The sequence below is a fragment of the Amblyomma mixtum genome, chromosome 1, assembly GCF_055824585.1.
Source record: "Amblyomma mixtum isolate Tamu chromosome 1, ASM5582458v1, whole genome shotgun sequence".
Lineage (NCBI taxonomy): Eukaryota > Metazoa > Arthropoda > Arachnida > Ixodida > Ixodidae > Amblyomma > Amblyomma mixtum.
In genome coordinates this window covers 139,884,721-139,908,378 of record NC_143012.1, presented here as the reverse complement: position 1 = coordinate 139,908,378, position 23,658 = coordinate 139,884,721, and the positions used below count along the sequence as shown (strand labels likewise).

Here is a 23,658-nt window from a genome sequence, read left to right as displayed (position 1 = left end):
TATCGTTCGCCACGCTTCGGCGCTCCCGTCAGTTGGAGATGCGGAAGGAACGACCGGAGAAGCGGCGGGAAAGGTGGCCTGCGACGTAAGGGACCTCCTCCCCGCGATTGCGTTGCCTGCCGAGGAAGTGATCATTCCAGATTTCCTCGGAGCGCTCCGGAAGGCGGAGAATTTGGCCGTTACTTTACGGCCCCCAGAATGTTAAAGGTGCAGTGATGAGGAATCTGAACTCGTCTTTTTGCCACGGTAACTGGATCTACACGTTCCGAGCATTCTTAGAAACTTCGATTTATTGCCCTGTGTGGCCGATTTCCCTAATTAAATCGGATTAACGTCCGGCTCCCGCCTTTCTTTTTTTAATTCTCCCCGTCCGGTGGGCGGAGTCGACCAACGCGTGGAGTGCCTTGCAGCCAGCTCCGTGGAGGCTTTGCTTTCGCTTTATTTTGCTGTTAGGGTCCGTGAATACATAATTTCATTCACAGATAATACAGCCGCAAAATAAGCCCGCAGAAATAAAAATACGCTCGGTCTATTTGCTACTACGGATTCCTATGTATTACTCCGCCGATGGCAGAGCGGCAAGCCTCCACTGAGCTGGCTGAAAGGCACTCCACGCGTTGGTCGACTCTGCCTACCGTACGCGGAGAATTAAAGAAAAAAAAGGTGGGAGCCGGACTTTAATCCTATTTAATTAGGGAAATTGGCCCCACAGGGCAATAAATCGAAGTCTCTAAGAATGCTCGGAACGTGTAGATCGAGTTCCCGCGACAAAAAGACGAGTTCAGATTCCTCTTCACTGCACCTTTAACAGCCGAAGGCGATGGCGACAAGAATGTGAGAGAGGCAAATACACCAGCTTCAACTTGCAACTCAGTTCACTATGTAGTGAATGCAAGAGTGAATGAAAGCAAACCATGAAGTAAAAAATAAGCCGCTAGGTGGTCGCTTGCCGTTTTTTTTTCGCTGTTTTTTAACTTTTGTTGCTGCGAACCACGCTATAGGTTTCCCTCATACCCCACCGCACATTCGTGCGTTTATTACCCTTGTAGGCAACGAAATGGACGCCACTGCTGCGAAGTGCACCAAGACTGATGCTGTACATCAAACTGGCCAAACCTCACCCGCGCGCTGTTACGACTGGCCTTCGTAAGACACTGTACACAGCTTCACCGCGCTTTTCTTTCGCCTGAAACCCGATAATTGGACGTTCAAAAACTCTGCTCATTGTTGCTTGGCCGCAAAAAAAAAAAAACATATTTTCGTAACTGAGAAATGGGGAGCTAAAGTTGGAAGGATTTTTATTTTCGTCACTCTGATTCAACCTTGTGGAAAGAAGCTGTTGTTGACAACACCTGTTTAACCTTAGGCTGTGTTTCACGAACCAGCCAGTTTGGCCATACTGGTGGAAGGAGGGTCGTTACTCTTACCCCCGATGGTTACGTCCCTGAAGCCTGCTTTGCGGCAGGCTGCCTACCTGGCCACCTGGTTGTCGGCAACATATCAGGTGTGTCTACCTGGCAGGCCTTCACCCTGGCCTTTAGGTAAAATGCCTTTAGGGTAAACGCCTTATCTAAAGGGTTTTAGTGTGAATACCTTCATGGTTAATGCCTTCCTGCTACAGGTCGGCCTCTAGGCCAAAGGTCTTTAAAGCTCAAATGCTTTAGCACGCAATGACCTCAGGTTCCTTCTGTAACTGGTGCTATTGCAAGATATTCCGAGCTTAGCCATGGTAAACAGGATCCTTTTTTTTAATTTAGAACAGTCATAGGTGTAAAGCCGCACACGGATATGAGAAAGTTGTCCAAGCAGCCTGAAGGCCGAAGAGGAGCGGGCAAGCCGTGATGCAACTCAAACATCTATGGAAGTCGAGTGCGCTGCCTAGCACGAATACTCAGAGAAGCAGCTGAACGCCGAGAATAAATCACCAAAACTCCGAAAGATGGCCGGCGTGTGGAAGAGAAACGCTTGATGGCGGCGGCTTTTCGAGTCCCGAAAGCGGCCAAGGAAGACATGCACCCTGTCCGGGTCGAAGAACGGAAACAGGTGAAACAGGCGGGTGCGATCACCGCCATCTTGTCCGCGTTTTTGTTTGCGCTGCATGGAACTGCGATCAAAATTTAGTGCGTTATATATGTTGAGAGAAAAAATAGCTGTTTGCCGGCAGGCTTATTACATCGTAAATTTGTCATGAGCTTCATTAAGTGCCCTCTTGTTGCCGATGACACACTGTCACTTTTTCGTGCCTAGGACCACTCGGCCACAAGTCAAGCGCGAAGTGACAAGCCTTCATTTTTTTTTTTTCATGACGGCGGACTAGTTCCGTACCTTCCACAGCGTAGCACCTAATGTATGATACGAAATGTAGAATGTGCTAAAGCCTTTCCTGTAGACAAACTGCTAATTATATGTCATTACAGTTAACCTACTGCAATGTAAAAGACGTCGTGTACTCTACTATCCCTACGTCACACATCTCGCGTTGTCAAACGAAGAGGTTATCGAACAATAATTCCATGCCGTGTAGGCAACATACGTCACGTGCGCTACGCCTTATGCTAATTGCATTGCTTCAGCTGAGATTTTGCGCCGCTCTCTGGAGCGCATTCGGAGGCGACCCTTCACCTGTCAGTGGAGCAGCAGCGGTGACATGAGCACAACACTTGAGCTACGCTTGGAGTAGCACTCCCGCACATGGCCGCTGCCACCCGAGGTCCCGGGGGCCTTTGTTCGCGTAACAACAGCGTGTCGTTACGAAACCTAGGCCACGGATAATCATGGTCTGAGCCATGTTTACGAATACCGTTGATGACAAGAGACTAAGGCAGCGAGAGCCATGAATTAGTGCCAGAAAAAATAAATAAGTCGCAGGCCGCGCTTGTCCAGAGCCAAGCGCGCCCGGTCCGTCTCTGTGCGATACGACGAGAGACGGGACCATTATGAGCGGCGAACGGAAGAGGGGGGGGGGGATGGTATTGTTTTTCGACGCTGCCCTGTTTGCGCTACACGCAAGCGAGCTTGAGTGCGTGGTCGAGCAAACATTCTTTGCCCGGTAACAAGGCAGAGGAGAGGCGCTACAACTATCTGTACACACGCTCCGCGTCCGGCACGTGAGCTCTTGGCTGGCAGATTCTAGGTTGGACACGTGTGGACATGTTGTTCCTTTTTTTTTTTTTTTTTGTCCGGGCGAAGGCAGGCTTCTTTCGTCACGAGACCAGGCTTGTGTCGCGCGATCCTCTGTATACACGCGTTCTCGGCGCGGGCCGGTTCGAACCGCCCACGCCGTCGACTGTTCGGCGTTTGTTGCGGGGGCCGACATCAACGGTTCTGGTGCTCAGCGCCGGCATTGTTCCATGTAAACGAGACATAGCTCCTCAACGAGCTGCACACAGTGCACTCAGAGCGGAGATCGCGCTAACGAACATATGCAGTAAGGAGTCAGAAGTGAGGGTGTGCTACTGGTTCGAACCGTTGAGGCGTCTGTTTTCCGATATGGGGATGTTTGTCTGTTTGAACGTCTAGACTGGCTTTCCTAAATCATCTTAATTAATTAATTCGTGGTCATCGTATCAAAAAAACATCGGTCACTCATAGCGCCATAGGACGGCAGATTGGGCGAGTTGGTGTTCCATGGTGACAGGAAAATACAAACAGCGCTAGACAACAGGACCAGAAAGACGAGAAAGAGAGCCGTGTTTGTCTGCTCCTCTTTCTGGTCCTGTTGTTTAGCGCTGTTTGAATGTACTTGATATATAGCGCCATATATTGTTTCGTAGACACGCCGACAGAGGCGCTGTCGGACAAGACACACAACCCATCCCTGTAGCCAAGTGGAGCGAACGTGCCTCGTTGGCCTAGGAGGCATCGGACAGCCGCAATCAACGCTATCGTGTTAAGCCCGTAAGGCGGAGTTTAAGTGTCGTCCAAATTTCTTAACAATATATGGCGCTATGAGTGACTGACGTTCTTGTGATACGACGACCACGCATTAATTAATTAACATGATTTAGAAAAGCCAGTCTAGATGCTCAAACAGACACGCATTCACATCTCGGAAAAGGGACGCATAAACGGTTCCGACCAGTAGTACACCATCACCCACCCTCATCAGTAGTGCACCCTGCTTTTTGCTCTCTACCTGGAACCCCTGTGTGAGTGTTTTGCGTAACAGTAACATCCACGGATTCACTATCTTGGGTAATGCAGTCAAATTGCTAGCACATGCTGACGATCTTGCATTTTTCTGCATTGACAAGCCCAGCACTGATGATGTGTTGTTCGGTTTGGAATCGTTTCTGGTGCTCAAATGAATCGCTTCAAAAGTTCTGGACTATGGTTTGGTTCATGGGGTACAACTGCGCTGAAACAGAATGGTCTTGTGTGCCTCTTAATTACCTTGGTGTTCCTCTTCATGCCTTCAAATCAAGTGCGCATTACTAGAGGGAGCGAGATCGGGCCGTTGAGCGTTACGCTCAGACCTTTGTCCCGCATCGGCTTTCAATTTCTGGTCGAGCCCAGGCTTGCAATACCTCTCTGACAACCAGAATTTATCACGTTCTCCAGGTCCTTCACTGCGCCAGACATTACATAAAGCTTTTCCATCGTCACCATAATTTTCTTTTCAGTGCAACGAACTCAACATCCTTGCATGTCAGAATAACGTTTTAGTAACGTTGGGACTTTTTGTTCACTATTCATGTGATGTTTTAATCACCCTTCAAATCCGCCGCTCCACGTGCGGCGTCACTACCTTTTTGATCAGTCCGCATTCTCTCGCACGGACGACGTCAGCGCCGCCGGGTTCTCCGCTAAACGGCGGCCTTAGCGCTCTCGCTAAAATTCGCGTATATGCATTGCGAATTAGCTGAACCTCGCGATGTTAGGAGATCTCTCTCGGGCGCAGTTGGAGGCGACAAATGTTTGGCATTGCCAGGAAATTTATTTTTTATGCGTAGCAGATTGCAATCACTCAGTTCAGCCCTTGGGCGCGGCAGGGCAGCCACCAAACCACATGACGTGACGTCACGTGGTTTGGTGACGTCACGTCGCGTAGTGACGTCACGTCACCAAACCATAAAAACAAAACAAAAATCAAAAAAAGAAAAGAAAAATAAAAAAAAGACGGCTGAGCATGGTGGTGGTTGCCACCGCCCCGTTTCAAAGGGGGCGCTCCTATCCATCCATCCATATGTCACGGAGGAAAAGCTGCTGAGAATATCGAGTGCCACCAAGCAATCCCTCGCGCAAAAAGACCGCCCAATATGCAACGCATTCTTGGCTTAACCAAGCTAAGCCTGGGCCTATTTTTCTGCAAGGCACACTCCCACTTCTAGCACGTGGAAGCGTTCTGTAGTTCAAACGCAGTGATGAGTAGTTGAAAGCCGTTGGTGCATTTGCGTTGTGCAGACGTGAGGCGAAATGCAGCCCGCTCTGGCACACTACAGAAAGCCATTGGTCAAATGTTTTAGGGGAATCCCCCAAGGTGGAGTAGATTTTCAATAAGGGAGTTATTACTCATTGACATCCACCCGAGCGCAGCCATACGGCTACATTTGACCAGCACTGTTCCCACTTGGAGTTCCAGATCAATTCGCTCTCGCCCTACCATAAGCTTGCCGTCCCGGTCATACCTCGCCGGTCATAATTCGCTCTCGCCCTACCATAAGCATGCCGAGGCTCAATTGGTAGAGCGACTGCTCCGGTGAAGCGGTGGTTCCGGGTTCGAATCCCGGACCAGGACGAATTTTTCTTTAACTACGAAGTTTCTGAGAAAGCTCTACAGCTTTCTTTTGTAGCCGTATGGCTGCGATCGGGTGGATGCCAATGAGTAATTACTCCCTTATTAGAAAGCCATTGGGATGAAAGTTTGATTGCGAGTCTAAGTGCTGCTGCTTTATTTGTGCGCCTTTCGGACGGGCCCCTGCAACATACTACGGTTGTGGTGTCTGCGACTCTAACTGTCCTTCCCGTAAATAAGGCTACGAATTATTAGGCCATGCCGCAGATCTCAGCTTTCAACACTGTCCACTCGGCGCTATTTTGCGCTTTCATAAAAACTAGTGAGAGAGCGAAGACGTTTCTTTTTATGAACCAAGTTCCGCGCTGTGGGCATTTCAGTAAATGCAACTCATTCGTGTCTTTTACAGCATTCAAACGAAAACCCTTGAAGCAGTCGCACTTTTCGTCTGTCACGGGCACTAACGGGTCGTTAGAAAGGAGGAAGCATGCGTACAGCCGGCGTCAATTTGAAAGTGATCACTCTAGGTCGACCATACTTGCATGAAGTGCTCTACCCCACTTGAAAGCTGCAAAATAACCAAACTAAACGCATGACATTATTTGGCTCCTTCGTGTTTGTATACTTTACCGCACTATTTTTATCAGAACGAGGGATGATTCGGCCAGAAAGAGGTCATTCGTTTTCGTTGGCCAGCACAACCCTTATAAAAATGGTCTGTAGACAGTCTATAGACTTCTTATGGACTCTATTGACTTCTTATAGATATTACCTTTTGCCTATTCATAGTCTATAGATTGTCTATAGACAAAAGTCTACTAAAAGCGTATGGCCATAAAATTATAGATTGTCTACAGACTGCCTATGGCATTTGTATAGCATATATAGACTTTTCTCTAGAAATTGTCTATAGACATTCTATAGACGTTTATAGACAGAAGTCTATAGACAACCCATAGACTGTCTAAAACTTTCTTTGTGAGGGAAAAACAACCACCTTCAAATTTACGCTGACTGTGCACCTGGAATGGCAACTTCAAGCGCAGAAGTCGAGGCGAATAAAGCCACCAATCGCGGAAATATTGAGAGCTCATGCCTACAGGTGCAATTCAATGAGCAGGCGTTCCGGTGGCGTCTCGTAAAGGGCGGAGAAGTGCGAGAAAAGTTTTCCTGCATTTCTCGCAACGTTTTATGCCACGGCTTACGCAGCGCACTGGCCCCCAACTGTGCGCAGCTCTTCTGGGCGGCCTCCGCCATGAAACCGGTGTAACAGATGACCACGGCAGCAGAAACAGAACACGACCACGCGCTGCGTGTTACACGCAGGCCACCGACGCACGAGGAAAAAACAGCGCGCTCTCGATAGCTCGCCGGAAAGGAAGCTTTTCCTTCCTGGTGCACGGGGGCCGCTGTGATGTGCGAGCCGCTCGGACCGGAAGCTGCCCCCACGGCCACGCTCTCTTTTCTCTTCTGAGCTTCGCAACACCATGAAAAATGCAACAGCGCGATAGCAGTAAACACAAACCACCACAAGGCGGACAGCAGTGTGGGTGCCGATACCATAATGCAGCTAATAGGAAGAGAAATGCGTCCGCGACCCGCATCGGACAGCGTCGCTAGAATTGGCTGTATCCAGTCTCCCCCCCGCCCACGTATGTTGGCCCTATCCACTTCGCTCGCGCCGCTATCGACTCTCCAGAGAGAGGTTGGCCGCTTGAACTTAGCCACCGACGACGAGGAGGCGCAGGAGTGTCCGCAACCGTTGATTGGCGTTGCCGGAAAACCGCGTTAACCCGGCCTGGCTACAGACAGCGTTAGGCTTCAGGACGTCGGAGGTTTCGCGAGCTCTGTAGTTTGAAACAGACCGCGTTGCTGAGTGTGCGTGGGCGCTGGGCAGTTATTCCTTATGCCACACATGCATAAGGAATGCATGCATCATACATGCATCATGAGAGGCACAGCCTCTAAAGGTGTGCCTGCGTTGGAGAGGCCTTACTTATTATTTTTTTTCAGACTTTATTTCAGCATCGGACGAAACACAGAGCCTGATGCAGGGACAGAAGCTAAAGGCTAATGGTGCCTGACGAGGCCTCTGACCCTACACACAGCTCACAGCGGTACAGATACAATACGCATCTTAGAAACAAAAGAATAAATCGTGCCTTCCAGCTGTAATCACAAAAGATAAAAAAACGCAACATTTGATACCTGTACATAACCGTATTGCATATACAGGTGCACACACAAAAAACAACAATTCACATACAATAGGACGTTACACAAATAATATGAATAAATTAGCACAAATAGCTGTTGTACAAAACATTACAAAAGTACATAATGCACTTTTTAAATTATCAGTGAAAACTTCATAATACGGTTTGAAACGACACAAAAGCAAGATAAAAGAAATTTATAAAGTCATTTTGAGTTATACAGAGTTTTGTGACAGGAAAACATGAAAAACAGTGTTCAATTATGACTATACTTAATTTGATAACATACCAATAGCACCCTAAGTTGGCATTTAAATGCTTTTTATTTGCATTCAAAGTTTAGCTTGCCTTCAAATATGTTTAAGATGGTAGGTATTTGATACGCCATTGTCTGCCTTCCATGATTTGTTCGGTTTTTTGTTGTACGGTGTTTTCGGTGCCTCAAAAGGTATTCAGCGTTTTCGGAGGCAATAATTCCGTACAGTTTCTCCTGGTGTATTACTTGCAGTGCTTACTTGCAGTGCTTTGAAATAATACAACTGGTCTGCCTTTAGGATGCTGTGTTTTTTAAATAGAGGAGCGGTTCTTAAGTGCTGTGCAATGCCACGATAAGATTCGAAGCAGCGCAGGATTTTCTTCAGTAAAGTAATTATCTAGTATTTCCGGGCGAGCAGTTTTTTTCCTCGCCACAATGATCCTTGTTAGGCCTAAGGGAAGTGCCGATTTTCGGACCGCAATACGCGAAAGAATGCACGCAGGAGGGCTAAGAGAAGCGCGTGCGGCACGGAGGGAACCAGGCAAATGTTAGAGAACTAGGACTGCAGGGGTAGGGCAGGGAGCCTGAGAAGTAAAACGGAAAGAGGTTTCGAGCAAGCCTTGTGTGCTGGCAGCTTGGACGTAGACCAAACTTCTGGCCCGTGATTTCTCTGAAGTGCCTGTTTTCATTGAAATATGGATATGTATAAAGAAGCGTGAGGCCGTGACGTCACGGCAATGTGGCGGCGCTGGAGTCAGCAGTCACTTTAGATGTGTAGGCAAAATATGGGGCCGTCCGCTTTGGGTGTGCCGGGCTTGCGAGTTCTTTTTAGCTCAATTCGCGATATGCAAACACACTTTGGTGCATTCCTTGTGCCTGAAGGCGCAGGCAAGTAAAAAATGACGTCGAAACCCGTGCAAGTACCTAGTTCCCATTGAGGCTAAAAAGACACGCCGTCAAAATTTAAACGCGCACCATATGACGTAATGACTGCATGTCCCTCGGCATCGGCGTCTTCCCTTCCTTCCGGTCTTAAGTATCAGGCGTCGTTTAGATGAATTACGTCTCAAGCAAAAGCCATGTTGTCAAGTTCCTGTGTTCTGTCGCCAATATACAGCCGGCACTTTTTGAGCACAACCTGTGGCGTGTTTGGTTCGGCAATGAAGAAATTGGTTTTTAAGCGAAGCAAATTGCGCACTAAGTGTCTCATTTCTCTGTGGACAAAATCGCGCCGTGAGGGAAGAGGTGAAAGAGGGCTCCGAATAATTTCGAGGGCAGCCGGCTACTGATCCGGAGTCCCCGTGTGCGAACGCGGCCGCGGCGGCTCCGTTTCGATGGAGGCGAAACGCAAGAGGCGCCCGTGTGCTGTGCGATGTCAGTGCACGTTCAAGATCCGCAGGTGATTGAAAATATTCCGAAGCCCTACACTACGGCAGCTCTTTCTTCCTTCTTTCACTCCCACCTTGCTCCCTTCCCTTACGGCACGGTTAGTGCGTCCACTGAGGTGTGAGACATTTGCTGCGCCATTTCCCTCCCTTGAATGTACTAATTTAGAATCGTTAACGTGCAGTCTCATCGAACGCTACTGATAATGACCGATTTCACGCGCGAGGCGTTCATAGGCGCTGAAATTAGCCAACAGGGATTCGTACATTCGTTGACTTGGGGAACTAGAGATTCTGGTCTGTCATACCATGCGCGTTAGAATTTATCTGAAGGCTTTTAAAATTTTGATCTGCTGTGTCAGCTGCCAGTGCTGACTAGTTATAAGCTGCCTTTGAAACGAAGCTAGCAACCAGTATGCGTGCGTGAAGCCTCTTTCGGGGATTAAGCGATTGAGGCAACCTTCACGCATTTCGCTTCGAAATTTTACATCTGCCGCGTTTTACACCTGCAGTTCCTTCGGAGTAAAGCTTCATCGCCATTGGCACAGTATGCCGTGACCCGGAACTTTAGAGTTCACCTTCTGATCAATGGCGATCGCTGTAATATCGTGGTCGGCTGCTGATCTCAGGGTCCCGGATAATCCCGGCCGCGGCAGCCGTATACGTTGATGAAGGCGAAACAGAAAAGACGCCCGTGTGCAATGCGGCGTCAGCGCGCATTAAAGTACCCTGGGTGATCTGAATTGATCTAGAATCCTCCATTACGGCGTCCCTCATAGCTCGAGTTTCTTAGGGACGTTAAAATCCCGCAGTCCCCAATTCCGTCTCTTCGGAGGAGAATACTAAGCGTGGCACTATTTTGTCTTCTTTAAAATGCTCAGGCAGCCAACGCAGGCGTGCCGGTGTAGCTCTCGTTGTCATTTCTCTGCCTGTAATGAGGAAGTAAAATGTGGGCATTTTCACCGTGCAGGAATGCATTCAACGGGAGCATTTTCACCTCCTTTCTTTGTCCGCCTATCCGTCCGTCAATCCACAACACAATAAAACGCAAGATAATGAATATCTCCAACTGGATTACTATCACGGCCGCGTGCAGACGGAAAGGAGCTGTTAGAAACTGATGCGAAAGAAAAGACTCAAATAAGAGGCGTGTCACAGTAAACACGTCCGCCGAAGCGACTGCTGCAGCAACAGATACCCCCAATACCCCCTGTCTTTGAACTGGTACGCTCGTCGTAGAAGATGGTTATATTGCAGTTAGTGCGACATTAAACGCAACAACGTTACAGAAACCTGGCGCTAATTTCGTACGCGGCGAAGCGCAGCATGGAAAGCAAAGGTGTATATAAAAAACACCCTATACGATATAAACTTTAACACGATAACGCTAAAGGCCGTGTTCACTAGAAAATCCGGGGTCGGCCTTGTCGGCGTCGGCGCTGTGAGCAAAAGTCACGATCACACACTGGCAGGTGGAGCCAACAGAGCAACCTAGGAGGCAGATGGGCCACTCAGGTCACGTGACCAAGGTGGAGTCCTCCCAGCCTGCCCACCGGATTGTGAGCAAACTGCCCATCGTGGCAGATGTCAGTTAAAGTAAGGATTGGTAGCTCGGGAGGAGCAACCTGGGCCGCGCAACGCCCACCGCGGAGCACCCGCCATCGCAGGGCAGTGGTGCATCGCTTAACCGCTGTGCCACTGCGCCAGGAGTGGTATGCAGACTCCCGGGGAAGATATGAACGCGCAGTAGTGAATTCCCATACACCTAAGGCGGAGCTTAAATCTCCTCTCCAATTTTTATTCACTTATGAATAATGCACAGTATCCTCGCGAGACAACAGACGTTGCGTCTTCTTATGCTTTTAGAAGACGCAAAGCCTCTTTCTTTGCTGTGCGTTCCCTGCTGAGTTCGAACACGAGTTCGTAGCCTACATTGCATGTGCTCTTCTCCGCGCTTGCACAAGCTCCAGTTTGTAGTGCCGGCGTTTCTCTTTTCGAGTATCATAGCTTTTGCGTGTCTGCTTTCTCGTCGCATGCACAAAACGTCTGTGCCAACTCTACCGCTATCGACCCTTACAATAATGAGCATTAAGTTTCATGTGATCGCATATCGATTTATTGCAAAGTAAGTAACCGTTCAATAGAAAGTCGAGTTTTACCAAGCTGTTCATTAAGATGTCAAGAATTACCTGCTAATCGAGTCAAGAGGAAGCCAAGAGGCAACAAAACAGTTGAGCCTCATTTGATTGTGGACCAAAAGTATAAGCCTATCCCGTACAAGTCAACTGAACCTTAGTCACAATCGCTCGGCAATAATTTCCCTACAGCTTAATTGTCATGTAGCACTCAAGAAAAAGCTGATAATTAGTGTAGAGGCAGAACGTTTCAGCAATGTTTCTAAAATATTGATTTGGAGCATTAAATCATTCCTACAAGGAGGTCAATGTAAAGCATCGATGTCAAGAACTGAATTATGCTCTTTTTTTTTCGCTGTTCGTTCAGTAAAGAGTGACTTCAGCTAGCAGTACTATGCACTTGTATACCACTTGGTTTGTGCCAAACGCAGATTGCATCAATGACGGCGAAATTATTTTCGATATCTCTTCTTATTAACAACTCACCACTAGCCTGCAAAGTATACATAAATGAACACGGAGGTTTCAGAGAGGCTAATGCATGGGAATAGATTTTTACGTTGTGTTGAAATGTGGTTTTCACTATCTTGCTGTTGACTCCTATCAGAGTGCTGGCACTGGGTGTTCAACGCAAAATTTATTGATTTTGGCATTAAACTGTGTTTCAGCGAAAGTTCCGCACACGCTGTCGGTTTCGAGGGTGCTTGGAAGGTGCGCGTGACTTTTCAGGAAACTTAGAATGTGTACGTATGCTGCATTACTGTTAAGCCAAAACAAAAAATTTATATATTTTTGTTAATTTAGACACAATACCCATTTTCTGTACGGGTCAGTCCTTGCATCCGCCAGACCCACCTACTCTGGAACGGGTCACACAACTGGAGAGTTAAAAATTAAAATGAAACTAAAAACTAATGCTTGTATGATGAGCCGACTACATCGGATGATTGTAGGCAGACAAATTATAGACGCTATGTCATTGCTGGGCCCATTCAGGTGACTTCACGAAACAAGTGCATAAAGGTTTCGTTAATGACAACTTTCCTTGTACCGTTCCTTGTATATGCAAGCGACCAAAATTTGAACACCACAAAATGCATTTTTGCATTGCGTTAATCAGCGTAGCACGAATTAGACCCGGAATTTTTTTATTACGTTGGTGTTTTACGCTTTGTTAACCTTTTTGCTGCATTTATGTGTACCGTCGGCCTAGAGCATTTGCTTTGTAAGGGGTTAGGTTCACAAGAGCAGCAGTTCAGGAAGCGCATCTCGCGAACTGGGAGCTGTTTTAATTCTCTACCTCGGCGGAAGCGTAGAGTTGACACCCGCCGGTCTGCTGTGCTGCAATTTATTGCAATTCGCTCGTGTTTTATTCACTGATCCATTTACGGGAACAGTTGGCTTAAATGCACTGATAGTTTAATTAGTTCTCTGCATAATTCTCAGTCCACCCGCTCACACATTTCGCGTGTTCCCCAAAATCCTTAGGTGGTGAGATAAATTCGCAGGTATGGCAGCACTGATTCCCATCCGTGCTCTTTATTTTTCAGCCGTGCCTTTCAACCACGTATAGCGTGCAATTCCAGTCGAGTCGCCACAATCACGCGCGCTAACCATTCACGCGTCTCATCGTAGCGACCGCCGCAGAAAATGCCGGAACGTGAGCCTCCGCACGTTTTTGCTGATTAAACTAATCTATGCCAAGGCCTGTCGTTCCATTCACGCTGCGTGCGACTTCGCTGCTTCCGTCCTGGTTATTGTGTTACATGTAGGGCACAGGAGTAGGTCTGTTGGATAAACGGTTTTTTACACGCGCTCTGAGTCTGCTCCCAAACTCGAGGTTGTACGACCGGTGCGGCGTTGGAATTTAGCCGCTGCGCAGGTAACAGTGACCAGTTACCGACTGGCCGTACCTGCCAGTGGTCACTGGCCGTACCTGCCAGTGACCATCACTAGTGGACAAGTGATGGTCAAGGGAGTAGTTTAGAAACTCGAAGGAAATCGGCAATGAATTGGAAGAGACTGAGCACGCTATCAATTAATGGCTAGGTGATACTTGTCACCACCCCGATGCAAAAGGAGGATGTAAAATTATCTGCATATACAGAGTGATCAAATAACTCTTCGTTGCTCTCCTTGGGGCGAACCTTTCCTCTCTGTCATTAGAGATTCGCTTGTCGCGTGACTTGCAGCCCGCGGTGCCTCCACATTTTCCTTCAAGACCGCCCTTCAGAATTACGTTCCAGTCCATGAAAAGCGGCGCCTCTCAACAGAAGCACGAGACTTCAACACCCCTTGGGTGGCTGGATTCAGCGCTAATTTAAAGGATGTTTACATTTCCCCCATTTTGGGCATGGGCGCAGTCTCATTTAGCAAAATCAAAATATTTTAGTGGGTATTAGCATTCTCACGTCTTTGAAACACGAGAGAAACAGCTTCGAGATGTCGAAGTCTTATTCCAGAGAAGTAATTGTTCAAAGCTTATTTCTATAAAAAAAGGCAGGGCTGACAGCACACACACAGCGGACAGGCGATTAAAAAAGGATGGCATGTGGTAAGTTATATTATGCCTCCTAAACGTATAAGCAGGGCAGCGCACGACCTTCTTTCCGAACGATTTCAGTTCACTGCGGGAGAGTGAACAGGTCGGCTTCAATGTGCCGGTCACAGCGGAAACCATTTTGTATTTCTATCAGGAGCCGTTCAGGCTCACCCCTGCCGTCTGTTCAGTCCTTAATCACCTGCGTGGGTAGACAGTAAGTGATGCTTCATCATCATCATCAGCCTGGCTACGCCCACTGGCGGACGAAGGTCTCTCCCATATCTCTCCAATTAGCCCTGTCCTCTACCAGCTGCGACCACCCTATCTGCGCAAAGTTCTTAATCTCATCCGCCCACCTAATTTTCTGCCGACCCCATGCTACGCTTCCTATCCCTTGGAATCCAGTCTGTTACCCTTATGGACCATTAGCTATCTTTCCTTCACATAGTATGTCCTGCCCAAGTCCATTTCTTCCTCTTCATTTTCACTAGGATTTCATTAACCCGTGTTTGATACCTCACTCACTCTACCCTCTTCCGATCTGTTAACATAACACCTATCATTCTTCTCTCCATAGCTCGCTACGCTGTCCTTAACCTGAACCCTTTTCGTACGCCTCCACGTCTCCTCCCATAGGCAAGCACCAGAAGATATTGCTATTGCATAATTTCCTGCTGAGGAATTTTTGTAAACTTCCATTTATAATCTGAGAGAAGCTTCTAAATGCACTCCACCCCATTCTCATTCTTCTAATCATTTTACTCTCGTGATACGGATCAGCGGTAACTACCTGCCTTAAGTAGAATATTCCCTTTTCACTTGCAGCGCCTCAATACCAGTTGTAAACTGCTGTTCCCTTCCGAGATTGTTGAACATTACTTTGGATGCTTATCCGGGTGCAACTCAGGCACGAAGCGACAGATGCCCCTCAAAGGAATTCCTCCAGCCTATGGCGTCACCGACTTTCATGATGCCGCGGTTAATCAGATTAAACCGTGGCTAATACTTTTTCATCTGCCGCCCCTTGCGATTTCATGCTTGCAGGTGAAAGGAGAATAATCGCGACGTGATGAGATTCAGGCGACGCTACTGGCTGGACGGCCTCCTTTGAGGGGCATTGGTCGTTTCGTTCTTGAGTTGTGTCCGGCTGTAGTAACCGCGAGCGGACGGTAGTCCTGGAGTACTTCCACTCAGCCGCTACGTTTGTAAATCTTCGTCATCCTACCCTGTTGCCTATCCTCAGCGATGTCGCTTCCTCATTGGACTTGTGTCAATATGCCTACAAGTTCGTCTCTCGCTCGGAGCCGAATCTCTTCACCAAATACGCCGGAATGCTATCCAGTCCAGAGACCGTGTCCTTGCGGAGCAGGACAATAGTGTAATTAAGCGTGGTGGGAGTCAGTTCCCAATTCAGCTCCGTTGCCTTCGGTGAAGCAGGTTCGGGCGAACCACTCCACGTTGGAAGGTGATGTGAAGCTACGGTGTCCACTGATGTGGCATTACTTAGGAACCTCACATGCATTTCTGGTCTGTCACGGGCTATCCGGGCTCTGTGTCGGATGTCAGTGTCATAGTTTGATCCCTTCTATCGAGGGGTCTCACAAAGTGCTAGAACTTCATTGAGGCTGATTTTCCATCTTTTGGACATGTATGAGCCGCATGCTGGCTACTGCAGTTTTCTCCTGTCGAAACACCTAAATTTTTCGCTTCAGGCGGAGGTATTGTCGCCATGCCTTTCCCATGCCTCTGCGTCTAGGCCGTTCGTGGTTCTCCTATGCTATAGCGGTTAGCCTCTCGACGCGCTCGCCACGCCTCGCATTACTCTTTAACCGGCCATGGGTTCGCCCAAACAAGTCTCACCTTGTTTCTACCACATACTAGCGCATGATAGAGCGCAAAACTGTCATGTATTCTTTGCATATGCAGGCTTCATATCGAGCTCTGCTTGCATTAAACTGTGTAGCGACGACCTCCATTGATAGTGTTGGAACTTACAGGTCACTCTTCTTCCTGCGTTTCTTCCTCAAATGACGATGTTTGCGGCGAATGAACTTTAATATAAAGTGATCGCGGTCGCTTCCCAGGCTACACAGGCCCTACTCGTCGACATGGAGGCCCTCAGAAGGCCTCGAGCGCGGAAAGATATCAGAGCGTTACCCATGCACGTTGCGTTACCTCTGACACACCATATGCATTGCCCGCCACAAGGTGGTTCCAAGTTCACAATTTTGATGTGCAGTTGATCCACGAGCAACAGGAGGATTTCGCCGTTTGTGTCCGTGACTCCGTATAGCCTTTAAGTTCTAATAAGTGGCCGCTAAAGACTCGGAGCATAGCCATCATCACCATCAGCAGCCTGACTACGCCCACTGCAGGGAAAAGGCATCTCTCATGTCTCTTCAAGTCATCCTGTCATTTGCCAGATGGACCCACCATATCACCGCAAACTTCTTAATTTCATCCGCCCACATAACTTTTGACCCCCCCCCCCCCCTGCTACGCTTGCCTTCTCTTGGAATCCTCTCCGTTACCCTTAAGTACCAGCGGTTATCTTGCCTTCGCATTACGTACCCTGCCCCAGCTCATTTCTTCCTCTTGATTTCGACTGGGGCGTCATACCGCGTTTGTTCCCGCACCTATTCTGGCCACTTCCGATCTCTTAACGTTACACCTATCATTTTTCTTTCCATAGCTCTCTGCGTTGTCCTTAATTTAAGCTGAACCCTTTTTGGAGGGTTCCACGTTTCTGCCCCATAGGTGAGTTCCGGTAAGATCAAGCTGCTGTATACTTTTCTCCGTAGGGATATTGGCAAACTGTCATTCATGACCTGAGAGAACCTGGGATATGCGCCCCACCCCATTCTTATTTTTCTAGTTATTTCCCTCCCATGATCCGGATCAGCGGTCACTAACAGCGCTAGGTAGACATGTTCCCTTGGCACTTACAGCTCCTCGCTACCAGTGGCAAACCGTTGTTCCCTTGTGAAACTGTTGCACATTACTGTGGTTTTCGGCATGTTAATTTCAAGACCCACTCTTCTGCTCTGCCTGTCTAACTCATTGATCATGCTTTGCTTTTCACGTCCTGAGTGACTTAGCAAGGCGATGTCATCAGCGAATCACAGATTACTTAGGTATATTCTGTAAACAGGCGGTGAATAGCGTTGGCGAGATCTTGTCCCCCTGCCCGACAACCCGTTGTTATTTGAATTTTTTTGCTGACTTTATGGGGGAAAGGGTTGAGAATTGGGCGAGTTGGTACGAATTCATACTGCTGTGGCACCACGAGGACAGGGACGGAGTCAGAGTGACGACAACACAAGTGCTCACTAACAACTGACAAAATTTATTAAAAGCACAAAATTTATAGGCAAAACCAACGGTTACATGCACAGTCAGAACAAGGTTACAAAGGCGCCAGGCAATAACACACGTTACATCACGACGAACCTACCTGTTATCAAAACGCGCGTTCTCTGGAAAAACAAAGATAAGACTTCCCGGGAGATTATGGAGGCCTTCCGTGGAAGGAAGTCGGCCGATGAATGCGTGAGTTCGCCATCGTTGCTGCTACTTGACGCCGAGGTGGATTATCTGCAAGAGCATTAAACTATGATAACAGGTAGATTCGTCGTGATGTAACGTGTGTTATTGCGTGGGGCCTTTGTAACCTTGTTCTGACTTTGCATGTAACCGTTGGTTTTTATTTCTTGTACACCTCAAATGCCCCTGAATAGGGGTATCACATGAGGGGAAACAATACACAAAATGAATCTGAAATGAATGACACACCATGTCTATATATGTTGTGCTTTTGTGATAAATTTTCTCAGTTGTTAGTGAGCACTTGTGTTGTCGTCACTCTGTCTCCGTCCCTGTCCTCGTGGTGCCACAGCAGTATGAATTTATGGGGTACTATGGTAGCTGTGCAGTCAGTGTAGATATCTTCTAATATCCTCCTCCTTCTAATATGCAGGGCTATGCAGTACTATCAACGGACGTCTTAGCTTAGGCATTCCATGTAACTCAAATTCCATTCGAATCGGGCGATCCGGGCGGATAAATACTCTACGCTTATTGTTGTGGGTGCACCAAGCACGTGCACTGCCGCCCGCAGGTGATCTCTGCTTACTCCATCGGCTTTTCGCCTGTTGTGTCCTCGGCACTCCGACACCCTCTATCTTTGCTGTCCTGTGCCGACCTATTATTGCCGGCACAACACCACTCCGGATGGATAGGAGGCTCTTCTATGTCTGAAAAGGTGACCTCGCCCATTGCGTAACAGGCATTCTTTCTTTTTACAATGTCCGGTACAGTTCCTCCTATCCTCGCGCTATGCACACTCCGTTTATATTTGGCAGCTCCATACTGAGGCTGCAGCACCGGATTCTATGGTGATATGTGCCAGCCCTTCGCATGAGCTTTATTTTGGGCACACCTGTCGCTTTGGCATCATCAGCCACTGCTCTGGTATGTGTTGGTCAAATGTTTAGGGGAATCCCCCAAGGTGGAGTAGATTTGTAATAAGGGAGTAATTACTCATTGGCATCCACCCAAGCGTAGCCATACGGCTACAAAGGAAAGCTATACAGCTTTCTCAGAAACTTCGTAGTTAAAGGGGTTGTGAAAAGAAAATGAAGCTGCCCGATTTTAATTTTTACTGCTTCCATAAACATTAGACATGCTAATTCCGAAATATTTCGACTCAATATTGAGTCTTCATTTAATAAAGCCCGTTCGAAATCGCTGCCTTTTTGAGCTCATGAAACGACCATGCACCGCCGTCGGCTGGCACACGCACTACTCGACTACGTCATTTTAAGAACTTCAGAAACGTAGAGATATCTTCAACTTTCGTTTGCCCTAAAATAATAGCTTTATGGGAAATTCAGAAAGTGAAACAAGGTTTTACTATTATTTGCACGCGTAATTGCACTCTGTTAAACTGCAGCGCGTGGTCATACATCAATCACTGACCTGGGACCAGTTTCGGTTTCGGTTCTGCTTCTCCATCCTCCTTGGCTTCAGTATCAGCGGCTCGACATAGCCTTGCGTACGTGAACCTATCTAGGTGGTGTTCCTTGACAGCGGTGGTTTGAGTCAGAGAATCGAGCTGAGCAAGGCCAGTCCATCTCGACGACTCTCTGTTTACATGAACTCGATACGAACGAGTCAGCTATCGCGGCGCGCGTCGGCTCCGCGCTTCTGTTCTTTGCTGCGGAAAAATATATTCCAGAAGCGTGAAGAGGGTTAGGCATAAATTGCAGGTGGGGCTGCGAGTCAACCCACCCCTTGCGATAGAGATGAAGACTCGAGTCCACGACCGGGTTCGGAGGTTCACGGGCGGGGCTCCCGCAGGCAGAGGTGTCGCGGTCTCTCGGCATGACTGCTACTTGCCGGGCGCGCGACGTGCCGTTTTGAGCAGCGTAACGACTGACAGCAGCTCGCCGCCTGCGCCCAACCGATGTCAATGACAGGCCGCACGCGGCGCGTCGCACTGACAAGGGGTAGAATGCGAGGGCGCAGAGCGCCAGCGTCATAATGACGTGGGGGCGCGTTTCTCAGAGCCGGCCTGTCAGCCTGGATGCCGGCCGCCGGCGTCAGAAAAACACGCTAGTATTATTTGTTCACGCTCATAACAAGCACTGGAATAGATGAATGCCAAAAATGAATCATTTTTGAGGATCGCTGGCTGATGCCGAGTTGCTGGCAGTATTTAATTCGGCGATACAAGCAAATTTCATCCAATGACCGCTTTATTTACTGCCTGGTCGCCGCTCGCATAGCTGGCATTTGCTAGCTCCGCTGGCGTCGCGGAAATCGAGCATATCTTTATTTTGTTATGGGACAGGCTCACAGTTAAAGGGGTGACGAGAGTAGTACCTTTTACAGCGCTGACCAGTTCCGAAGTTCCCTCAGCTGCGGTATCGATAGTATCGATGCAAAAACAGGTAGGCTTAGCGACGACCAGGGCCGCCGGCAAGCCTCGATCGCAGCTTCATCGCCCGGCGCGTCCGCAGGCGGCATCGTTGCCGAAAGCTCGGCATGCTGCCACTGCTCGAATATAACAGGCAGCCTTTCTGATAGCATGGCGCTGTTTTGTCTTTTCTGGTGCGAATGTGAAATACAGCGAGTCTGCAGGCCGGCCGGCAAACCTGGATCCCGTCCGCTGGCGTCATAAAAATGAGCTAAATATTTTTCTTCACGTAAATAATAAACTTTGGGAGCAAGAAGTGTGAAAAATAGATAATTTTTGAGGATCGTTGTACAATGCCGAGTTGCTGGTAGAAGCAGCAACTGTAATACGAGCAAATTTCTTGCCACAACCGCCGCTCAGCTGCCGCTGCCCGCGGCCGTTGCGGTCCGGCTTGCGCGCCTGGCGTCCGCTATATAGCTCCGCTGCCGAGCGCACCGCAACAATGACCATATGTTTTGTTGTGAGACGATGCTGTTGACAGTAAAGCGATGCCAAAAGTAGGCATTTTATTATAACCCAGGCTACTTCCGAAGCGCTGTCCACCGCGGCTTCAATGCGAAACAGGCCTAGCGACGACCAGGGCAGCCAGAGAGCAGCGCAGTTCGTCGCCCGGCGCGCCCGCGTCCAGCGCCGTTGCCGAAAGCGCGCTACGTGGGCAGGCATACTTTGTGGCCGCCCGAGTACAGCCGGCAGTCTTTCTGATAACATCGCTATTTTGTCTTTTCTGGTGCGAACTTCAGTAGCAGCGCGCAGGCGCTGGTGTGCGGTGGCAAAGTGTTACACCGGATGTGGACCGGGCATGAGTCTAATGGCGCAAAGATGCTTGCCGCTCCGTGTCCCTGCTTGCTGTAGGCGGCAGTTCGCAAGCGGCGACTGGTGCGGCGCGCCGTCCAAGTTTTCGCACATGTGTCACCATGGCTTGACAGCTAGCAGACTCCATTCTGAGCAGACGACGCTGCCACATTCGAATCAATATGCGTGCTGTAACCTCGGTCAACTATGGCTAAACAGGCCTCGCTAAGCCGCCATGTTGTGTTGACGACAGAAGCCTCTGATTGGCTTCTTCAAATGACGTTTGCTGTGAGTTGAGGGGGACGCGCGCTGGGAAACCGAAATTTAGTTTTTTTCGCTATTCAATCAACCCAGATGATGAAACGAACCAAAGTATACTATAGAATGAAGGGTCAGAATTCCTAATACACACGTCGTTCAAAATTTTCGGAAAACGTTTCACGACCCCTTTAAAGAAAAATTCGTCCTGGTCCAAGGTTCGAACCCGGAACCACCGCCACACCGGAGCAGTCGCTCTACTAATTGAGCTAACCGGGACGGCAAGCTTATGGTAGGGCGAGAGCGAATTGATCAGTAACTCGAAGTGGGAAGAGTGTTGGTCAAATGTTTAGGGGAATCCCCCAAGGTGGAGTAGATTTGTAATAAGGGAGTAATTACTCATTGGCATCCACCCAAGCGCAGCCATACGGCTACAAAGGAAAGCTATACAGCTTTCTCAGAAACTTCGTAGTTAAAGAAAAATTCGTCCTGGTCCAAGGTTCGAACCCGGAACCACCGCCACACCGGAGCAGTCGCTCTACCAATTGAGCTAACCAGGACGGCGGTGGTGGCATACCTGGCTGCCGACCTGATTACTGAGGGAATCGATGGAGCTGTTGCTCTCTCAGACCCTGTCCTATTTAATGCGGAGACTTTGATTTCTCATGTTCCGATGGACCACGCGCCCCATTGTCTTGATTTTGGTACACCAGCCATGTAGCTGATCCGCTTCATTCGTTCAAGCGCCGCCTTTGGCTTGAGTGCTCTACAAATCTGATCCCATTAGCACCAGCAGCTTCGGCGGTGTCTGCAGCAGGTGTTGGGTAGTTTGCTCTGACCTTGGTACCTGTTCCTTCTGGTTGGACTTCTGGTGACGTGTGCTATGGGAAGCTGCGCTGTGGGCTTGTTACCGGGCATTCACTATGCTTGGGCTGTGCGCGAGCGTTCCTAAAATGCCTTCCTTCATGTTCTTCTTTATTGTCACCCTGTCTTTGGTATACGTGCTGAGGCGACTGTCATTGTGGGCAGTGGTCAGGGCCCTGGACATCAGCTTCTGTGCGTTCCCATCACCAGCCAGCAGTACCGACAGCCGAGAGGGTTCTCGGCCTCAAATACCCTTGTGTTCATCAGTTGGCTGTGCAGTGGCTGGAATACTGTACCCTCGTGTTTCTGTTCTTAGATGGTGTCATTGATTCGTATCCTCTCTTTTCCGGGGTTTTGCACCGCTCCCTGCTGTGAAGCTAGCGTGGTCCAGGTGTAACTCTGCAGCTGGGAACCGTTTGCTACCCCCTTGAGATTCATATATCTAGGCTGTGCCCGAGGTGGATCCAGCCCTCTTCTCATGCAAGTGCAGCAAGCTGGGATGTTCTTCCCCATGAAACAGCAAGTTGTGGCTCTCAGGACACTTGAATCAATGAGGATTGTTCGTGGGCTTTGTCATGTACCTCCTCCTCGGTCTCATCCGTCTCATCTACGATTTCTCTGCTCCATTGTCTCTATCACACCCGGCGCCATCTGTCGAAGGCGACGGCATCTGTTTTCTCCACGAGTAGAAGCTAGCTTCGCTCGTGCACAGCTAGGCGGCAGCAACAAACCCACGCTTTGCCAAGGGCTTTGCCGAGTCGACAGCGGCCGCCCAGTGAAGCACATCGCCCGCACTTACACCCACGGTGCTTACACTACATGCACAGGCGCGAACACTCCCTTTCTTCTGACGCCGCTATGCTCTTTTGAGGAAATGTTCATGGCAGGCCTTCACACCCAACACCGCAACAATCTTCGCTGCCCGAAAGCATGGAGAGTACTCTTGGGAAAGGCACTTTCAAATTCGGAAGGACACTTTTACTAGCACAGCTATCGAGAATAGTTGTGCTCATCAAGAGGACTCGTCACTTGTAGTCAAGAAGCGTTTCGTAGGTATTGAAGCCATTATTCAAGGCCATGCTGGCCGTGTGCAACGTACCTTGGGCACAAAACCTAAAGAATATTAAAAAACTCGTGGGAAATTCCTGTCCCTAGCTTAATATGTGCCGCTGTACTTTTCAACACAAGACCTATCTATATTTATAGACTACGGTGCTACGCCAGCTTTGTAAATCCTTAAAACGACAAAACGGAATGTTCAGAGCTTCAAGGAACTATCCAGCCTTCCGACAGAAATTACATCGCACAGCAATCGCAACAATGCACATTAGAAGGTAAAAGCGGCCGGGTAACATGCAAACTCCAGGCATTATTAAACATCCTTCAGCAATTTTGAAATACGCTCGTAAATATTCACCAAAAATTTTGGCAGCGTCAGAAAGTTCTTTTAGCTAACGCACAATTTTTTAACGGCGACAGATGTTCTGACAAATAAAGTT

General features: G+C 48.7%; 1 protein-coding gene across 2 annotated transcripts in view; it reads left to right on the top strand.

Moving 5' to 3' along the window:
* Positions 1 to 23,658, top strand: part of LOC149367739 (sialin-like) — a 95,602-nt gene that overhangs the window by 40,293 nt on the left and 31,651 nt on the right. The gene's annotated exons all lie outside the window — the stretch shown is intronic.